Genomic DNA, 20000 nt, shown 5'->3' on the forward strand with positions numbered 1-20000 from the left:
AATCTATTCATCACAAAGATGGAAAAAACAGACTTGCTTTACTTTATATTTTATATATATAGGTTTTTACGGGTAGAAAATTAATTAGATAAGATTTCGTTTTCAACCACAAACCAACGCCTATAAGTAAAACAGATAACACCGACGGGGAACACTTCAAAGCACGATTACATTAAAGTTTAGAATGTAATAGAAGATGGAATGGTGAGGGGCGAGTGGATATGTGGGGTGCGGTTAGATCTGTTATCTAAGTTGACAGCTCTTTGTTCCAATACTAAAAGAAAACCTCAAACAGGTCGCATCATTCACAAAAGAAGGACGTATGGATTATTTTCGCAACCCCTCCCGTCGGAATTGTTCACTTATTCGAAGAGGAAGACATATTGAATTTATTTAAACGATGTGGTTAAAAAAAGAATTCTGTCAAAATAAACTACTCAAGCGTAAACAAAAACAATCAATCGATTAAATATCGGTCGCAGTTGGTTTAATTGTTATTGGTGTGATATAAGGAATTGGCAAGACTAGTTTAAATATACTATGCTTGTTTATTCTTCAGTAGGGACATTGGCAATCGGAGGTATAAATACAGCTAATTGTTCGCCAATACATCGTAGACAAAACTGAAGCAGATCATTTGATATTTATTCGTTTGAATGATACCAAACTTTGCTCTGAAGAATATGTTCATTTTCGAGACACGGTTGTAAATGATGTTAATACAATAAACATTGGAAGACTAATGATTTTTGTTATTTTCATATTTAGGCATTTCACGCAAGGGGCATTTACATATGCGCGTCACTATGGACGCTCTGACCTATCCATCACATTCATATGCAAACAAGCTTATATAAAAAAAACTCTTACTGTCTGTACAATCATCGGTGGATATTTAGGCATTTCACGCAAGGTGCATTTACATATGCGCGTCACTATGGACGCTCTGACCTATCCATCACATTCATATGCAAACAAGCTTGGAGTGATATACAAAAACTCTTACTGTCTGTACGATCATCGGTGGATACGGACGATATCTCAGTGTGTGTTTTTAGAAAGAAGTTGGCATCTCTAACAGAATTCATGATAAAACATAAAGTGTCTGGGTCTGTGTGCTGCTGAGCGTATTCAGTGGAGTGGCAAAAGACAGGATTGCCACATTCACACATACTTATCTGGCTCTATTACAAAATCAGTCCAAACGAAATTAACAATGTAGTAGATGCTGAAATTTCTAATGCTGACATTGGTAAAGATTTGCATGAAGTTGTGACAAAAAATATGATATATGGACGTTGTGGTATATTGAATCCAAATTCACTGTTCATGATAGATGGAAAATGCTCTTAGCGATATCCTCGAGCATTAGTTTCCAGCACAGTTACAGGAATTGATGGTTAATTTTATACAGAAGAAGCACAGTAGCAAATGGCGGTAAATTAGCAGCCATAAAATTCACATCGAAGTCGATAACCAGTGGGTTGTCACATAATACCGCTCCAGAAGATATCTCACTACTGATGCAATTCTCTATCTATATAAAAGCCAAGTACGTCCAAGGATGGAATACTGTTGCCATATGTGGGCAGGAGCTGCTAAAAACAGCCTATCCTGCCTTGACAGAGTACAAAATAGACTTCGTGGCTTAGTGGGGGATGCCCTTTTCTCTACCCTGCAACCTCTCTCCCACAGAAGAGACGTTGCGAGCCTATCCTTGTTTTATCGTTATTTCCATGGCAGGTGCCGTCTGAACTCCAATCTCTGGTCCCCCCCCTCGCCAATCTTTCACGAAAAACACCCGTCTAGCTGAATCCACTGTGAAAAATTTCCCCCACTCTATATCTGTGCCTAAATCAAAACGCGGATTCCATGAACAAAGCTTCTTTCTTAGAACTGCACGTCTGTGGAACTCTGTTCCGTCTGCCTGCTTCCCACCGGATTATAACTTGAATGTCTTCAAGTCCAATATTAACAAATTCCTAATGAACCGCCCCCTTAAGTAAACACTTCATCAAATCTCCACACTAACGTAATGTACTTGCAATAACCCTTATCCCTGAGTGGCTTCCAGGACTTGATAAGTGGTGATCACTGAGTAAAAAAAAAAAAAAAACTTTTGCTACCAAAAGCCTACAAATTGCACATTAATGTGGAATGCTGTAATTTAGTTAAGTTGATCAAATACATTTGTAAGTATGTGAATAAAGGCAAGAATGTGATGGTTTTTTGGTTTGCGAACACAAAGAAACGATAGAAATGCAGTCATAGATATCAATAAAGTCACACAGTATCAAACAGGAAGAAACAATGAAGCTGTATGGCGTATTCTTTCATTTCCCATACATGAATGAAGTTCGGCTTTTGTTCACTAAACAGTACATCAAAAAATTGGATAACGCGTTTACTTGACAGTTTTAAATGTGCAACAATTAGCTTTGAATCCACCAGCTACAATATTAACGTTGTTTTTTTTTTTCACGTTATCTCAAATTGGCACTTTTGCAAAAACAATGCTCTATTCGAAAGTGCCGATGTGGAATGTGAGTAGGAAATCATTTGAATGACGCGAGTCGAAGAACAGCATGGCATATTCAAAGAAATCAAAATAATGCAGAGTGTATACTATTCATCCCAATCAACAAGAATATTTTTCGTCACATGCTGTTGGTAAATGTCCCAGGTCCAATGTCTTTCCAGAAATTGAAAATTGTAAATGGGGTAATACATTTTTGTGATGCATATCAAACTTTGTATTTAATGGAAAATAACAGCCACTTGAACATATGCATTAATGATGCGTGTAACACATCACATGCTATTCAAATTCAAATTCAAATTCAAATTCGAAAGTTTGAAATTATGTTGATCACTTGCTCTCCTTTATTACCTGTAATTCTTTGAATCAGCAAATAAAATAAATGCTTTCCTTAAATATTCAACTTTTTAGAATGTGAAGGCATTTATTTTAACTATAAATGTGCATGTGCAGCTGCAAAATGATCAAGCAGTAGATATTTTTACATTAATTTTAGAAAATTGAGAACGGAAAAGTGGCGTCTTCTCCTGCGAATTCGATTGCCACATAACTTATGTAATTTAGTGGCATCAAAAGAAGAATTGGTTCAAAATGTATTTCCAGGTATTTAAATCTATAATATAAAGGTAAAAAAATCTGTTTAAATATATGTATGTATGTATGTATGTATGTATGTATGTATGTATGTATCGAAAAACCTTTCAACAGAAGAGACGGATTTTCACGAGATCGGTATCATTTTGAAGCTCGACCGATAGTTTATTATAAGAATCCTTATTAGCTGACTGAATGAGCTATTCTGACAGCCACGAACAAAGACGTCCACGAACTTTACAATATTATTCAGTTTAACATTCAAGGTGAGGTTGTCACATACAAGTTCGTCGACACTGTTTTGGAAGCAGACGAAGAGGTTAATTTTCCAGCATAATTTTTGAATTTACTATATTTGCCAGGAATGCCACTGCACGTATTGCAATTGAAAATTGGCGTCCAATTATCATGTTGCGAAATATTAATCAAACATTGCAAAGGCACGCGACTTGCAGTAAAAAAAAAATGGACAACATCATAGAAGCAACAATCTTGACAAAAGTGAAAATCTCCTCATTACACGCATTCCTATGTTTCCAAGTAATATGCCCAATTCGAATAGCTTTTACAATCACAATCAATAAAGTACGGGATCGCCTTTCGAATTGTGTGGCTAACATCTACACACTGATTTCTTCTCACAGGGACATTGGCTGTTCTAGAGTCGGCAATATATATATATATATATATATATATATATATATATATATATATAATATAAAGCTGAATGTCTGTGTGTGTATGTTTGTGTGTCTGGTCACGAATAGGCTCCTATATCGTTGACTATTTTAAAAAACTGATTACATATAATGATAGAAGATGTATCGAGACACAGGAATAGGTATGTTTGATCTGGCAGAACAGGTGTTCATTAAAATTGTGGGGTCTGTGTTCGCGCCTGGTCCACAAAGTATGGAAATAAAAAATTAAAAAAAAAAAAAAAAACGTTTACAAGTGTTTTTAATATAGATGTACAGAATAATACTTTGATAAGTATGTTTTAACTTAAATAGGGATGGTATAATAAAATTGTGGGGGTCTGCGTTCGCGCCTGGCCTTTATAGAATGGAAATAGGCACAAACTTTAATAAAGACTTTTCATACTTATCTGCGTAAGTATACTTTGATAATTATGTTTCAGTTTGAAGAAATATGGTATAATAAAATTCTGGGGTGTTCGTTCGCGCCTGACCTCCATAGAATGGAAATATGTCACAAAGTTTAACAAGGTTTTTTTAATATAGATCCACAGAATATTGTGATAAGTTTTTCAGTGTGAACAGGTATGGTATAATAAATTATGGGGTTTATCTATTTTATTTTTACTTTCATCATATTTTGCTTTGGTTTTGATACCCCCAAATTCGAAGCTATCTCATTACAACCCTTCCTTTTCATAACCTATAATACTTTTATAAATCAGAGTCGATTTTCTGTAGGCTGCTTTTGAACCCAGTCAACGACGGGTACTTTTGCTAGTATATATATATATATATATATATATATATATATATATATATATATATATATATACCGATTGTATCGGTTGGTTTCCTAAATGTAATTAAATGATACATACACACACATAATATATATATATATATATATATATATATATATATATATATATATATATATATATATATATATTGCAGTTTTCTTCTTTCAGACATAAGAACAGTGTATGTGTTTTTGCTTTTTACTTTTTCTTTCGGCGTAGCATGGTGCCACATGAAAAGTAAAATTCGTATGAAGTTCAGCGTTGATTTTTTTTTTAAATATTCTAATATGAGGATCATGAAATCAAATTGATATTTTTGCCTCAATATAAACTTGTCTTGGAATTTGCCAGTTCAAAAAATGAATACAACATAGATGTGAGGAAAAGGAAAAAATAAAGAATACAAACTGTGTTTATGCCTGAAAATTACGCTATATCGTTGAAACTTAGTTGTTGTTTTTTGTTTTTTGTTTGTAATAAATAAATATTTATTTAGAAGTGAATTCTGTGTTGTATTGGCTTCTTAAGCTTAAAAATTCCAAGTCAAGCGATAGTAACTGTTTGCTAATAGAAACTACTGTTTATTATATTACTAGCAGGAAGACCTTTATTGCCATCGAAATCAGTGAAATCTCCCATTTTTTAGTCAAATCGATCAATTTCTTGCTCTAGTTGGGGACCCATTGCGGTGCAATGGAAAGAAAGCTTTGCATGCCTCTACGATATTACTTAGTTCATAATACATTGCATCGTAGAGAACCTACTGTTCATTAGAAGAAGAAGAAGAAGAAGAAGAAGAAGAACAACAACAACAACAACAACAACAACAACAAAAACAATAGCAACAACAACAACAACAACAACACTAACAAGAGCTCCTTCAGCTGCAAAAATAATCCAACTTATTAAACGATATGCAAACAATCCATTCCCTTCTGGAACGAAAAAATAAAGCCTAGGAGCATGTTCGCTTCAGACAGTACAGTTACTATGAATTGAAATATTCATTTGAACAAAATGTAAAAAATTACAAGTTTAACAAATTAAGCACAAGGTCAATCAAAAGTGGGTGTCGTTGTTCATCCTTGGTCAAAAATGCTTAAAATTGTCTACCTTACTCTTAACTAGAAGTATCTCAGCCACCACAATATCACATTCACTCCAGAAGCTGTCCTACTTAAGTTTATACCTAAATTTGAAAAAGTTTTATCTAATCATAAACGGATACTATAGTTTGATCCCAGTCAAAAGGCGTGATAAAATTAATGTGTATGCTGCGAAAACAAATAAACTCACTGAAGAGAAATTAATGTGGGAATTGTTCGCTTAAGAGAGATAGATGGTGTATGGAGAGAGGGAAAGGTAGAGAGTTACAAAAAGAGATGAGGGGGAGAGGGGGAGAAGAAAAGAAGACGGGTGAAAGGGGGATGAGAGAGCGGATAAGAGAAGAGAATGGGGTATGTTTAGTCAACCTAGGAGCAACGTTGGAACAATAAAAAAAACAACTGCAACGATTGTTATTTGATGTTTACGGAGAGAAAAGAAATGTCCGAACGTGCGTAAACAGTAAAGGAAACAACAACAAAATATTTTAATTTTGCAATTTCTTCTTCTTTTCGCATACCTAAACTCTCACTGCAAAAATATGATCTGTCGTGTATAAACTGCGTGAAAGCTTAGATATGCGAGGTGCGTTTCTATGTAGAAGAGTAAGCGAAAACGTCGCACAGAAGGAAAAAGAACTCTTTAAAAAAAAAAAGAACAACAAAGAAATGATTTATTTACGCGGAAAAAGTTGGAGTGAGGAAAAATAAAGAATTGAAAGTTATTTGGTCGATCTACAAGCAGTTATCATCAAGCGAAGATCGTCAGGGCTAGAGAGTAGAGCGCTCATTGGACAAGGACGAGAGAGAAAGAAAGAAAGAGAGAGAGAGAGAGAGATGTCTTTCTTTGGTGCTTCCGGGATTCTCTCTGCTGAGCGACCCTTGTTCCCAAAGGGGCTGGAAAAAATCCTCAATTGATAAATGGAATCAATGCGGACTGCAAGCTGATTGGTTAATGTGTGGCCAAATCGCCCAGCAGATACATTGAATCGCGAAAGTAAATAAATCTTTACTTTATAAATAACTGTTACCAAAGATCTTCTACACTCACGACCAAGGTTTGTGACATTTCTCTCACAAGGTTTTTGCCCTCGGCAGAATGGAAGAAAACCAAACAGAAATTACAATCTCACCTTAAGACTGCAACGTAAATTATATTAAAGTAAAAAAGGTCCATGTTGCAAAAGATGCGTCATCTTGAGCTATTTGCCACTATAGGCTGGTAACGAAGGGAATAATAGTTCGTCTTCGATAAAGGCTGGGTAGAATTCCCGCTGACAAAGTAGTGCGCAGGTTGAAGATGTTGAGGTGACTTCCAAGATGGATACTGCTAGCTGGGCACCCACGAGAGGTCCTGTAGTCAGTCCAATGGCGGACAAGGCAGGTCAAACCGTAGACCTTAATTTCGTCTTGACAGACATTAAATTGTAACACAAGCATGCAAATATAAATTCACCCTACTTGAGGGCATTGGTAATTGCAATGATAATGTTCTGCTCCATGTTTAGGCATTAAAACGTCTCAAAGCAACAAAGTATTTTCGTTGCCTCGTTTCGAGTGAGAAAGCCAGTCTTTCCAACTCGGCGTCTTCTCGGATTCTGATCTAAAAAGGGAATTTGGCGCCGAGAACATTCTCGGAAGTTAGTTATAACATACAATTTGATTGGTTAAATTAAATCCGTGGGCGGAGAACCCGTCCAATAAAAAGCTTGCTTATTTCTGCAGAATTTCTTACAGGTTTGCTGAGTGATCGATCTATATATATATACTTTGAACTCAAATACTCAAGGTTTGACTACACTATTATATATATATATATATATATATATATATATATATATATATATATATATATATATTAGCAGTTTATCCCGGCTTTGCTCGGCCCCTATGTACTGTTCATAACTTTATGTGCATACACACATATATATATATATGTATATATATATATATATATATATATATATATATATATATATATATATATATATTAAAAAGTTTGACTCATGTCCAGGTAAACTACATCTAAAATTTCAAGCGTTTAGACACAAAATTGGCGGAGGAGTTTGGTAGAGTCTGCAAAGATCAACTCTTTCAACTTTGACCTCTTGGCAGCTAAATTTTCGCCCAAAAACTGGTTAGAAAGCTTGCTGCATGTCTGAATACCGTTTATGCAAAATTTCAAATGTTTAGACCCAAAATTGGTTGAGTAGTTTACTAGAGACCGCAAAGGTCAAATTTTTTTAATTTGACCCCATTGGCAGTCAAATTTTCGGCCAAAAACCAATTAAAAAGCTTGTCCTATGTCTGAATACACTTTATAGAAAATTTCAAATGTTTAGACCAAAAATTGTCTGAGTAATTTGGTAGACACCGCAGTAGTCAATTTTTTTTTTTAATTTGACCGCTTAACATTTATTGCTTTGGGTTCAAATCAAATTAAAAAAATTTGATCCATGTCCACATAGCATACATCTAAAATTTCAAGTGTTTAGACCTAAAATTGGCGGAGGAGTTTGGTAGTTTCCAATAGTCAAATCGTTGAGCTTTGATCTCCTGACAGACAAATTTCTGGCTGAAAACAGATTAAAAAGATTTTCCCAAATCTAAATAACCCTTATGTCAAATCACGAGTCTCTAGACTGAAAATTGACAGAGTAGTTTGGCAGGGAAATGTACACGCACAAACGCATACACAGATAGACAATTTCACTTTATATATATATATATATATATATATATATATATATATATATATATATATATATATATATATATATATTCCTTTAATATTCTCTCCAAAAAGACGAAAAAGGGGAACAGGAGAGGAAAGAAAGAGAAATGGGGAGCCAGCTGACCGGTTTCGACCCTCGCTTCTCAAAGCTGTATCGAGAGAATTTTTAAAACAAAGAATGAAAAAGCGATTAAAATTGGCAAAAAGATGGCGTGGCCATGGGGTCAGTACTTGGACCGACCATGGCGAATATTTTTGTGGAGAAAGGAAATATGCTAAATTCTCTCGAATTAACGAGAAGATAGTGGCCAAATGTCTAATTTATCTTCGTTTGCTTTGGTTGTGTACAGTAAGTGAGAATTTTGCGAAACAAATAAGTTCAGCAGTTCATGGATGTTATTTTGCTGCCAATGTGTGTGTTGTGTTCTCTACGAGAACTTTATTACCATCTTCTCGAAAAGACGTTCATCCCCCACACACACACTATAATAGTAACGTTATTTACAATTTTGAATGTGGTTGCGGTACCAACTACTTGGGTCGAACGAGATTAAGATTAGATGGAAGAATCCAACAACATATACCCAGTAAAACTAGGAATGGAACCTACCGGGCAACGGACGTTGTTACTAACACATACGGGTCTTCAATTACTGATCATTTACTTAAAAACCCGTCTTGTGCAGCGAACTTTAGCACGGACTCTTTTTCTATTCTGAGTCGTGCTCATTCACTATATCACCTTAAAATCTTTAAGACTATTCACGTTCGACTTAGAAGACCTTCCCTTTGCAAGCAAAAGGGAATGCATCCTGGGTTTGAACGTGATTAATCTCTAGACTATTCGACCATAATGCTGTTTTATTTTAATCGTTTCCCCACTTTTTTTTCTCCCCGTAAATTGAATGAAACGCAATTTTAATCGCTTTTTCATTCTTTGTTTTAAAAATTCTCTCGATACAACTTTGAGAAGCGAGACTCGAAACCGGTCAGCTGGCTCCCCATTTCTCTTTCTTTCCTCTCCTGTTCCCCCCTTTTTTCACTTTTTTGGAGAGAAGATTAAAGGAATATATATATATATATATTGTTGTTATATATATGTATATATATATATATATATATAACAACAATATATATATACATATATATATAACAACAATATATATATATATATAGAATATATATAGAATATATATATATATATATATATATATATATATATATATATATATATATATATATATATATATATATATATATATATATATATATAAAACACAACAATACAGCAATATCCCAAGTTCAAAATATTTATTTTTCTCACCAAACACTTTTTTGGCGCGTCAAAATTTCGATATATTTTTTGCAGATGTGTTTCGTTATGCAGAAGCAATCAACTTTTATTATGTCTATATGAATCTTTTCAATATTGAAACTTTTATTATGTCAATATTGAATCTTTTCATGTGAATACTCATCAGAAAACACAAGTTTTTGCTTAGAAAGAAAAAAACACGATAATATAATGTCGGCAAAAATACATAGAAGACACAGCAACGCATGTTTATTTAGGTAGCATCGCCTTAGGTACGAGGGGCGTGCAATAAGTAATGCCCCTGGCCCACTTCTCATAGAAGTAGAGCAACGAAACTTGGCACAGTTATTAGTCTTTCTCTACATAAAAAACACCCAGAGTTATACATTTCTCCCATCGTATGATGCAGCTCTGGAGACCGTTTTTGTAGAACACCCCAGGTTGGTCCTCCAACCACGACGTGACTTCAGAAATCAAGGCTGCATCATCTAGGAAACGCTTTCCTTTCAAAAACAACTTTATGGCTGGGAAGAGGTGAAAGTCAGAGGGTGCAAGGTCAGTAGAGTGGGGAGGACGGGGAAGGATTTCATAACCACACGCCCGTGCTTCTGATCTGGCGACATGCGAGTTGTGGACCGGAGCGTTGTCCTGCAGGAGGGTACCTTTGCCGATCTTGCCCCGCCTCTTGATTTTGATAGCTTCGCTTAATTTCCTCAAAAGTGAAGCATAATAGGCTCCTGCAATTGTGGTACCTTTTGCCAGGAAATCTGTCATCACTACTCCGTCCTGGTCCCAGAAGACTGTGAGCATGACCCTCGCCTTCTTTGGAGGTAATGAGTCCAAGTGCTTCCACTGCATTGACTGGGCTTTGGTATCTGGATCATAGTGATGGACCCATGTTTCATCCTGTGTAATCAGTATTTTGAAAAACTTTGACTCATCTTCTTGGCACATCTCCAAATTCATCCTCGAGCACTCGACGCGTTCTCGTTTCTGGAATGGTGTGAGCAACCTGGGAATCCATCTGGCAGACACCTTATACATATGCAAATGGGCATGAATGATAGTTTCCACAGACCCTGTACTAATCTTGACATCTATTTGGCGAATAGTAATGCGTCGATCTTCCAAAATGGCAGCCTCAACCTGATGGACAGATGCCTCGTATATGGCAGAAGGGGGGCGACCAGGTCTGGAAGCTGTTTCCACAGACTTCCGGCCATGTTTAAATTCACGATCCCAGCGTTTTACAAGATCATATGATGGGGCATTATCACCATCAGTTTCTTTCATTTCACCAAAAGTCTCCTGTGGTGTGCGTCCTTTCAAATACAAAAACCGGATCACTGCTCGACATTCAACATGCTCCATTTCACACCTGACTAAGTTCAAACACCTGTAAAACAGAAACCACAACTAGTTCAGAGCTGTAATTTGCCACATAACCCATAGAGATATAAATCATTGCACATGCAAAATTTCAGCAAGATCAGACAACTGGAAGTGGTTTAGGGGCATTACTCATTGCACGCCCCTCGTCTCGTGTGTGTGTATATATATATATATATATATATATATATATATATATATATATATATATGTATATATATATATATATATATTCCACATACAGTACTGCTTCGCTGTTTCACAGCTCATCAGTGCGGTTAGACAGGGAACTGCCTCAAGCCAGGATCGAAACTCGACCGCCTAAATGAAAGGCAAGGCTTCTCACCATTGCGCTATACGGCTGTTGCTGTGTGGGTAATGAATTAACGATGTTTTGATATCGTCCAAATGCCCCCGCTCGATTTGTTTACACAATGAGCGTCACTGAATACGCTAATGGCAGTTTGTATATCGCTTCCCAATATGCTCGACCCAATATGGCGGTGTGATATATCACCAAGATTGTTCTGGAAGTCTATTATTAAGTGATTTTCGATGAATACGGATATATATATATATATATATATATATATATATATATATATATATATATATATATATATATATATATATATGCTTCGTATTGATTTTTTAATCATTCATATATATATATATATATATATATATATATACATATATATAATATTTTCACAAAAATCATGACAATAAAAATAAAAAGTGATAGCATATCATAATGTATATTGTTTTCATGACCATTCGGACGATTTCAAACATTATGTCGTTCAAACATATTCAAAAATAGCCGCTCTTTAGACGATCAAATACACTATTTATACATTTATGAAAACAGTCAGTGTTATTTAACAACATTTAATTCAAGGAAGACGTGCTGCTCAATTATCATATATATATATATATATATATATATATATATATATATATATATATATATATATATATATATATATATATTCTGGCATTCTATTGTCATGTGTCTTTATTTCTAAGCAATTTTTTTTTTGTTTTCCTGATGAGTACATGCACGAGAAGATTCGGTATTGGCATAAATCGAACGATTTTTCTGCATAGTGAAACCGATCTGTGAAAACTGTACCGAAATTTTAATATGGCGAAAGTTCTGTTTATTGAGAAAATAAATATTTTGATCTTGAAAAGTAGCTATGCTGTTATTCTTCTATATATGCTCTGTTGTCGTAATTAACGAACATTGAGCTTCTAAGCAAAAAGGATTGGTATACAGAAAATAATGAAATATGATTGAAAAGTATGTTCATGTATAATGAATATACAGGCTAACCCGGATATAAGAGCTCTCTTATATTCGAGTTACACTTATATCCGGGTTACACTGTACATTAACACAGGCTCTAAGATAGGTAGATAAATAGAGAGAGAGAGAGAGAGAGAGAGAGAAAGAAAGAAAGAGAAAGAGAGAGAAATAGATACATGTCTCGTCACACAAGTTTTCTGTCCTACTTCCTGCTTTCGTTCTTTTTCTTTGTTTTTCTTCCCCATTCTTTCTTTTTTTTTTCCCTGTTTTTATTTTCGTTCTTTCTTTTATGATGTTTTTTTTTTGTCTTTTCTTGTTTCTTTCTCTCTTTCTTTTCGTTTTTCGCTTTTTCTCTAGTTCATTTTTCCTTTTTCAGTTGAAGACAGACATAAATAAATTTTATTGGGATTTGTTTTGTTTTTTTATTAAATATTTGTGGTTATTCATCGTATTTATACATTTATGTATTTTCATAACGTACTTCACATTCCTTATTGTCTTTATTCCTTTTTTCTTCTCTCCTTTCTTTTTTGACTTTATCGTTTTCTTCTTTTTTTCTTCTTTTTCTTTTCTTCTTTTCTTTTATTTGTAACGTTCTTTCTTTATTCTTTCGTTTTCATTTCTAGTTGAATCTTTATTTTTTTCTTTTCTTTTTTTCTTTGTAATCTTTGCTTGTTCTTTTTCATTCACGCTTTCTCTTTTACTTTTGTAACTTTATTCCTTTCTTTACCTTTTTATTTCCTTCTTTCTTTTCTTTGCTTATTCGTTTTTTTTTCACTTTTTTCTTTCTAGTTTCCTTCCTTTTTTGTAGCTTTCTTCTTTCTGCTTTCTTTTTCACGCTCATCTTCCTATGTTTATTTTTATTCTTCTTTAATGCTTGTTTATTTCTTTCTTTTTATGACTTTCTTTCTTCTTTCTCTTTGTTTTATCCTTTTTTCTTATTTCTTTTTCCTTTTTCTTTTTCCTTTTTTGTTTTTCTTTTTTTCTACTTCCTTACAGTTTTCGTTCTCTTTTATTTTAATTTCTTTTTCCATTTTTTCCAATCTTTTTTGTCTTATTCTTTTCGTTTTTATTATCTTTCCTGCTTTCCTTTCCTGACAATCTTTCTTCTCTCTTGTTTCTCCTTTTATTTTTCTTCCCTTTCGTTTTTCCTTTTATTTTATTTTTCTTTCATTCTTGCGTGTTCTTGTTTTGTCATTCTCGCTCTCTTTTTTATTGCTCTTTTGTAACTTTTTTCTTTATTTTTCTTCTCTTTCTAATTCTTTTGTTCTCTATTTCCTTTCTTTTTTTTCTTTCATATTGTTTCTTTGTCCGTTTCCTCTGTCATAATATCTTCTTATTTCCTATCTTGTTAATTTCATTTTACTTATTTCTTCATTTTTTATTTTATTTTATATTTATTAATATTCTTCTTCTTTTTCCTTTCTCCTCTTTCTTTCCTTTGTTCCCATTTTTATATCTTTTGCTTTTTTCGATTTTATGTCTCCTCGTCCTCCTCCTCTTCCTCCTCTTACTACTACTACTACTACTACTACTACTACTACTACTACTACTACTACTATTCTTTTCCTATTCTTTTTCTGCTACTCTTTCTATTGTCTTTTTGACTTCCTTTTCAGTTTCTTTTTTTATCTTTTTCTTCTTCTCTTTCTTTTTATCTTCATTTTCTGATTCTCTTTTCCTTTTTTCTTGTTGTTCTTCTTTTTTTCTCCTGCTTTTTTTCTTTTTCTTTTTTTCCCTTCCCCCTCTTTTCATCTTCGTCGACTTTTTATTTTATTTCCTATCTTTTTACCTTCTTTTTACTTTCTTCGTTTTTTTTTAATTTTATTTATTTATTAATATTTTTCTTCCCCCCCCCGTTTCTCCTCTTTCTCTTCCTTGTTTCCTTTCTTTTTATCTTCGTTTGCTTTTTTTCGCTTTTCCGTCTTTTTTTCACTTCTACTACTACTACTACTCTTTTTCTATTTCTCTTCTACTAGTCTTTTTATTGTCATTTTTACCTTCCTTTTCCGTCTCCTTTTAATCTTTTTCTTTCTTCTCTTTCTTTTTATCTTCATTTTCTGTTTATCGTTTTTTTTTCTTCCTTTTTTCTATTTTCTTCTTTTCCTTCTCCTACGTATCTTAAATATCCTGAAAATGTATCGAGAGGAATCGAAGCGTAAATAATAGTAATAAATCACCACGAACCCCACTCCTAGTCGCCTCCAAATTAAAATAGAACAAAAACAACGAATTGGGTAATCCTAATTCGCATATTCTGAATATTCTAAATAATTTTTTACACCCGTTTTTATATAACAGCAAGCTCTTAAAAATTTGACAACAAGAATAAACGCTACCGTTTCGTTAATCATCTTCAAATCTGTCAGATTTCTCAACTGTACTAGATTTTCCGAGTTCAGGCAGTTCGTTTAGTACAATGTGCTTGGAAAATTGATGCCATAACATCAGGATTATGTTATATACGTGTCAATATTGAACAAAGTCTGGGTACCGACGGTCTTGCTCTACGGATATCTATCTTAAAAAGGTATAGTAAAACGTAATACCTTTTGTTTTGTGTTATATAACGTTGTTGTGGTCCTGTTTAATACACATGTAATATTGCAATGTTGTGGTCATGTTTAATATACATTTAATATTACAATGCTGTGGTCCTGTTTAATATACATGTAATATTACAATATTGTGGTCCTGTTTAATATACATGTAATATTACAATGTTGTGGTCATGTTTAATATACATGTAATATTACAATGTTGTGGTCATGTTTAATATACATGTAATATTACAATGTTGTGGTCCTGTTTAATATGCATGTAATATTACAATGTTGTGGTCCTGTTTAATATACATGTGTTACATGATAAGGGTTGTTCCCTTTTCATGTAAGTATAAAAAAATAGAGAGATTACTTACAATGGAAATAAAATGAGAGAAAGCAGAAATTGAACGTTGGATATAAGTTTTAAAGAACAATAGGTTTAAATGGAATTTCCAGTAAATTGTTAATTCTGATGAAATAAATAATAAATAAACTATTCAATTGTTAGAAAGAATGTGGATAATAAAATATGGGTTAAATGAATTAGATATGTAGGTTGAATTCCTTTGTGGAAACAACAACAGACAAAATAGGTTATTGGGAAATCAGAATGTCGGGAACGTGCAAGTCGCGCATGTGGTGGCACGTGAGTTTGGTCACGTTGGCCGGACATGCATGGATTTCTCAATATAGGAAGTGAGAGTTAGTTAGTTAGTTAGTTGGAGAGTCAGTGAGAAACTCAGAGGGAGTTTGAGATCGACAGACATGGGTTTCAATCGTCTAGAAGCGAGACGATCACATTTTGAAACTTGATATGTGAACCTTTGAATTCCTGAACGCAAAGCCACCAAAGGTTCAAGTGGAAGAAGAATAAATGTTCAATGTGTTTTTTATAACTGTCGTCTCCTCTGTCCATCATTACATGAAACAGGTATTGTCTATTTATGTGTACAAACTATTTGAAATTCATCATCTAAAAATATATGTGTTAGAAAGTATATGTGTCTATTTATGTTATACAAACACTCCCGTTAATACGAACTGTCAAAGCATAAATGCCAACCTGTCAATCCATCGGCATAAATGCAAACCTCTCAATTATCGGTCTGCCTATCTAGATAGCGAATCACCTCCCAAAGTTTACTTATATGCACACTCACTCTCTCTCTCTCTCTCTCTCTCTCTCTCTCTCTCTCTCTCTCTCTCTCTCTCTCTCTTTATATCTACGTGTTAATGTCCACATCTCTTCTCTAACAATGTTAATGTGTTAATGTTTCCATCCCATGTCTTACAATATGAACACTTACAACATGAACTCACCTAAGACTGTCTCTTCATCCCTCCTAAGACTCTTACACTTCTTAACATGTAAACAAAGAACATTCATCATCATAAGTATCATTAGCGACGCGTTAATATATAACACATGTAATATTACAATGTTGTGGCCATGTTTAGGAATCACAAAATTAAGGTGAAAAAGTCCTGGTGTTCACTACGAGTGGTTAAACTGCATGTATGCTCTTCTTTCTTGTTTTCTTTTCTTTCTTCTTTTCTTTCCTGTTCTCTTCTTTCTTTCTGTAACTCCAAAGTCTTAGTCTGCTGTAAATGTATCATTTCAACTAGTTGCCTTGTAAAGTTCTTCCATTTTGAAAAACATAAACAGACTCAAAAGACAAATCTGTGTCTAAGAAATGATAAACAGAAAAACCGCAACTTTACGGAGAAGATATGCCAAATTAATATTCACGAACTGTAAATAAATATGTAAACTGTGCTTGGTTTAGCCTCGTCTATTATACGTTCTAGTGATAGATGTGTTTACGATATATGTTTGATTAGTCAGGGCAAAATACATTTTAACCCAGCCCCTCAACAACAAAAGAAAATTTTTAAAAAAAAAAAAAAAAAGGAGAAAAATCGTAACAAACGGTCCCTTAACTGATTTTGGTAGGTTTTGCTGTACTTTTTAACATACAAAACGTTTACCAAAATATGGAAGTGTTTTTTTTTTTTTTGTTTTTTGTTTTTTTTTTTCAAAATGGCGTCTAAGATGAACGATCATAACTCTATAACTATAAATTCAAATCTGATGATCTTGGTGTCTATTCCTACGTTTTGGGGGCAAAGAACATATTACGACAACTAGTGATATCATTAAGCTGTTAAATCATTATGAAATTGGATTCTTGATCTTCAGATGTTCGCTATCATCTTATACAAAAACACAACAAATAATAGTTAAAAGAATTTATTTATTATTTGATAGCAAATTAATTATGAGCATATTCTATAGGGTTGTTACTTAACGGTAATCATTTTTATATAATCTTCTAATTATATTAGATCTTAATTACGCTTAACAGAGTCTTATATTTCAAATACTCTGTTGCATTAGTTAATAACACTTTTATCCGCATAGTTTCAATTTTGAGTGTCATCCTCCTCCTTAGTATCAATCTTGTTTGAGGTCTGATCAAATTCAGATTTCGGGTTTGTATTACTGTACACATAGATTCGAAAAAGTTCTCAAAAAAACAAATATATAACAAATAAATGTTATCAAAGGCAAGATAAGTTACTTTTCTACCTAACTGGATATGTTTTTAATGTTTTTATTCAATGTAACATGTTTATTCAGCTCAAAAAACATACAGTGTTTACCGATGTATTGGTAAATTTAAAATTGCGACCGACTCTCTCTTTGACACGGTAAGTTTGGGAAAAGGAGTTAAAAATAAAAATATGCAAAATACCGAATATATGTCAGCCTATGTCACAATAACACATATTGAGCGAGTTTTTTAACCGTATTTTGTCTAGTTTTTTTATTTATAACTCCTTTTCCCAAACTTAACGTGTCAAAGAGAGAATCGACCGCCATTTTTAACTTTCCAATACATCGGTAAACATTATATGTTTTTCGAGCTGAATAAACATGTTACATTGAATAAAAACACTAAAAACATATCCAGTTAGGTAGAAAAGTAACTTATCTTGCTATTGATAACATTTATTTGTTATATATTTGTTTTTTGACAATTTTGACAATCTACTCAATCTCAGATTGAACAAGAAGCTTGACTGACTGTGCTTGCACTCATTGTTAAATCATACCTGAAATAGAGAAAGATGCGAATTAGTTATGCAGTTAGATCCAATCAAATGTATTGGAAATGCCAATTCTACCCCCAAAACATTGGCAGATAATAGGCCAACATCATTTTTTTATGATCTTAAAGTGTTCTTTGTCCCCCAAAATGTAGGGATAGACACCAAGATCATCAAATTTGAGTTGATAGTTATAGAGTTATGATCGTTCAAAGGTGTTGGCGGCCATCTTGTACGCCTTCTTGAAAAACACTTTTCAGCGAGTCATACATTGGTAAACTTTTAGTATGTTATGAAGTACATTAAAACCTGCTAGAATCAGTTAAGAACCCTTTTGTTACAATTATGGGGGGCAGGGGGTATTTTCTATATATTGACCCTACTAAATACATGGGCTGTTAAATAAAACTACATATATTCCAACAATTTTCTGTGAACATAGGCCCGAAAACAACCATTAAAACAAAGTCTGATCAATTTGCGCATTCATTTTTTTTTTTTTTTTTTTTTTTGCGGACCGTTATCCTCATCTTTATAGTTGTTGTTTCACCACATTTCGGCCAACTCATCCTCTGGCCTTCTTCAGGTGATTAACCGCGACGGGATAGAAACGCTGAGTTTTGTAACTTATCACCACGTTTTGGCCAACTAATCCTCTGGCTGCTTGAATAGGATACAGGCGTTGAGTAGGATATGTTGTATGGTTCCAGGTGAGCATTGTCTGAAGATAGCGGTTTCAATCCTACCCAAAGTCGGCCAGAGGATTAGTTGATCGAAACGTAGTTAAACAACAACTATGGAAGGCAGTAATTACTGGAGATAAGTTACAAGACTCGGCATTCCTATCCCGTCGCGGTTAATCGGCTGAAGAAGGCCAGAGGATGAGTTGGCCGAAACGTGGTGAGACGGCAATAACTATGAAGATGAGGGTAAGAGCTATTTCTATTATTTTTTTTTTGACTAAGAAAAAGTGTAGTATCTGTTCGAGTTGGTTTTGTCCTCGGTGAGACTGAAATAATTTTAATTTTTGTTTCAATCCAGCCTTTTTTTGTGGAACTGAATTTTCACCACATTAAAAATCAACCATTGTGTCAATAAATTTGCCCTCGTGAAGAATCACATAATAAGAACTGTATCCCTATGACATGGTTATAGGTAAAACAAGCCTGGGCCTGATGTTGCCAAGAAAATTTAAAAAAAAAATAATGCTAAACAAATATAAAAGTCGTGAGCCACAGAAGAAAGAATAGAACATCATCATCACTGGGGACTCGTTTGATAGACAACATGGCATCCTGCGAATGTTGGTCCTTCCTTTTTCAGACAAAATATAGATAAATATGATCAGATAAAAAAACCAATAATCGCCAATAGGAAGAAATGAATCACAAAAGCAATTAGACTAGTAATTACAAAAACAAGCCTAAACGTAGACACATTTATATATACAGAACACACCCTCGAAGTTATGTCATCGATTTGCCATGCAATCTATATATAGCAATCATATCTCACCCCTATCAAATATTTACTAACAAGCCACCCATAAAAGCTGTGTCATTCGTTTCGCAGTATACTCCATTATTCTAGGGTTACTATTCTGTAACTCTTTCTGCTTGATAATTGTACGATTTGGGTGATCGCATTCACTTTAAACGAACACATAGGCGATGTTTGACCACGATATTGCTAAATAAAAATTTAATAAAAAAATAAATATTCTCTAAAACTTCTGCATTCCATTTCTTTACGCTTTATTTTTTCTTGTTTACACACACACACACACACACACCACACACAACAATCATATCCAAGATTATATATATATATATATATATATATATATATATATATAT

At 33.7% G+C, this 20000-nt stretch overlaps 1 protein-coding gene across 3 annotated transcripts in view; it reads left to right on the forward strand.

The window, feature by feature from the left end:
- The window catches only part of LOC145297710 (uncharacterized), a 288669-nt gene that overhangs the window by 216978 nt on the left and 51691 nt on the right, over positions 1–20000 (forward strand). The window contains exon 1 of one of the 3 annotated variants that reach the window (XM_080143915.1): positions 14798–15017. The exons of the other annotated variants lie outside the window; for them this stretch is intronic. The gene's annotated coding sequence lies outside the window, so the exon portion shown is untranslated. Of the gene's footprint in view, positions 1–14797; positions 15018–20000 lie in introns of those variants that run through there. 3 annotated transcript variants of the gene reach the window in all.

This window comes from Euprymna scolopes, chromosome 18 (assembly GCF_053919585.1).
Source record: "Euprymna scolopes isolate OS-2025 chromosome 18, ASM5391958v1, whole genome shotgun sequence".
Lineage (NCBI taxonomy): Eukaryota > Metazoa > Mollusca > Cephalopoda > Sepiida > Sepiolidae > Euprymna > Euprymna scolopes.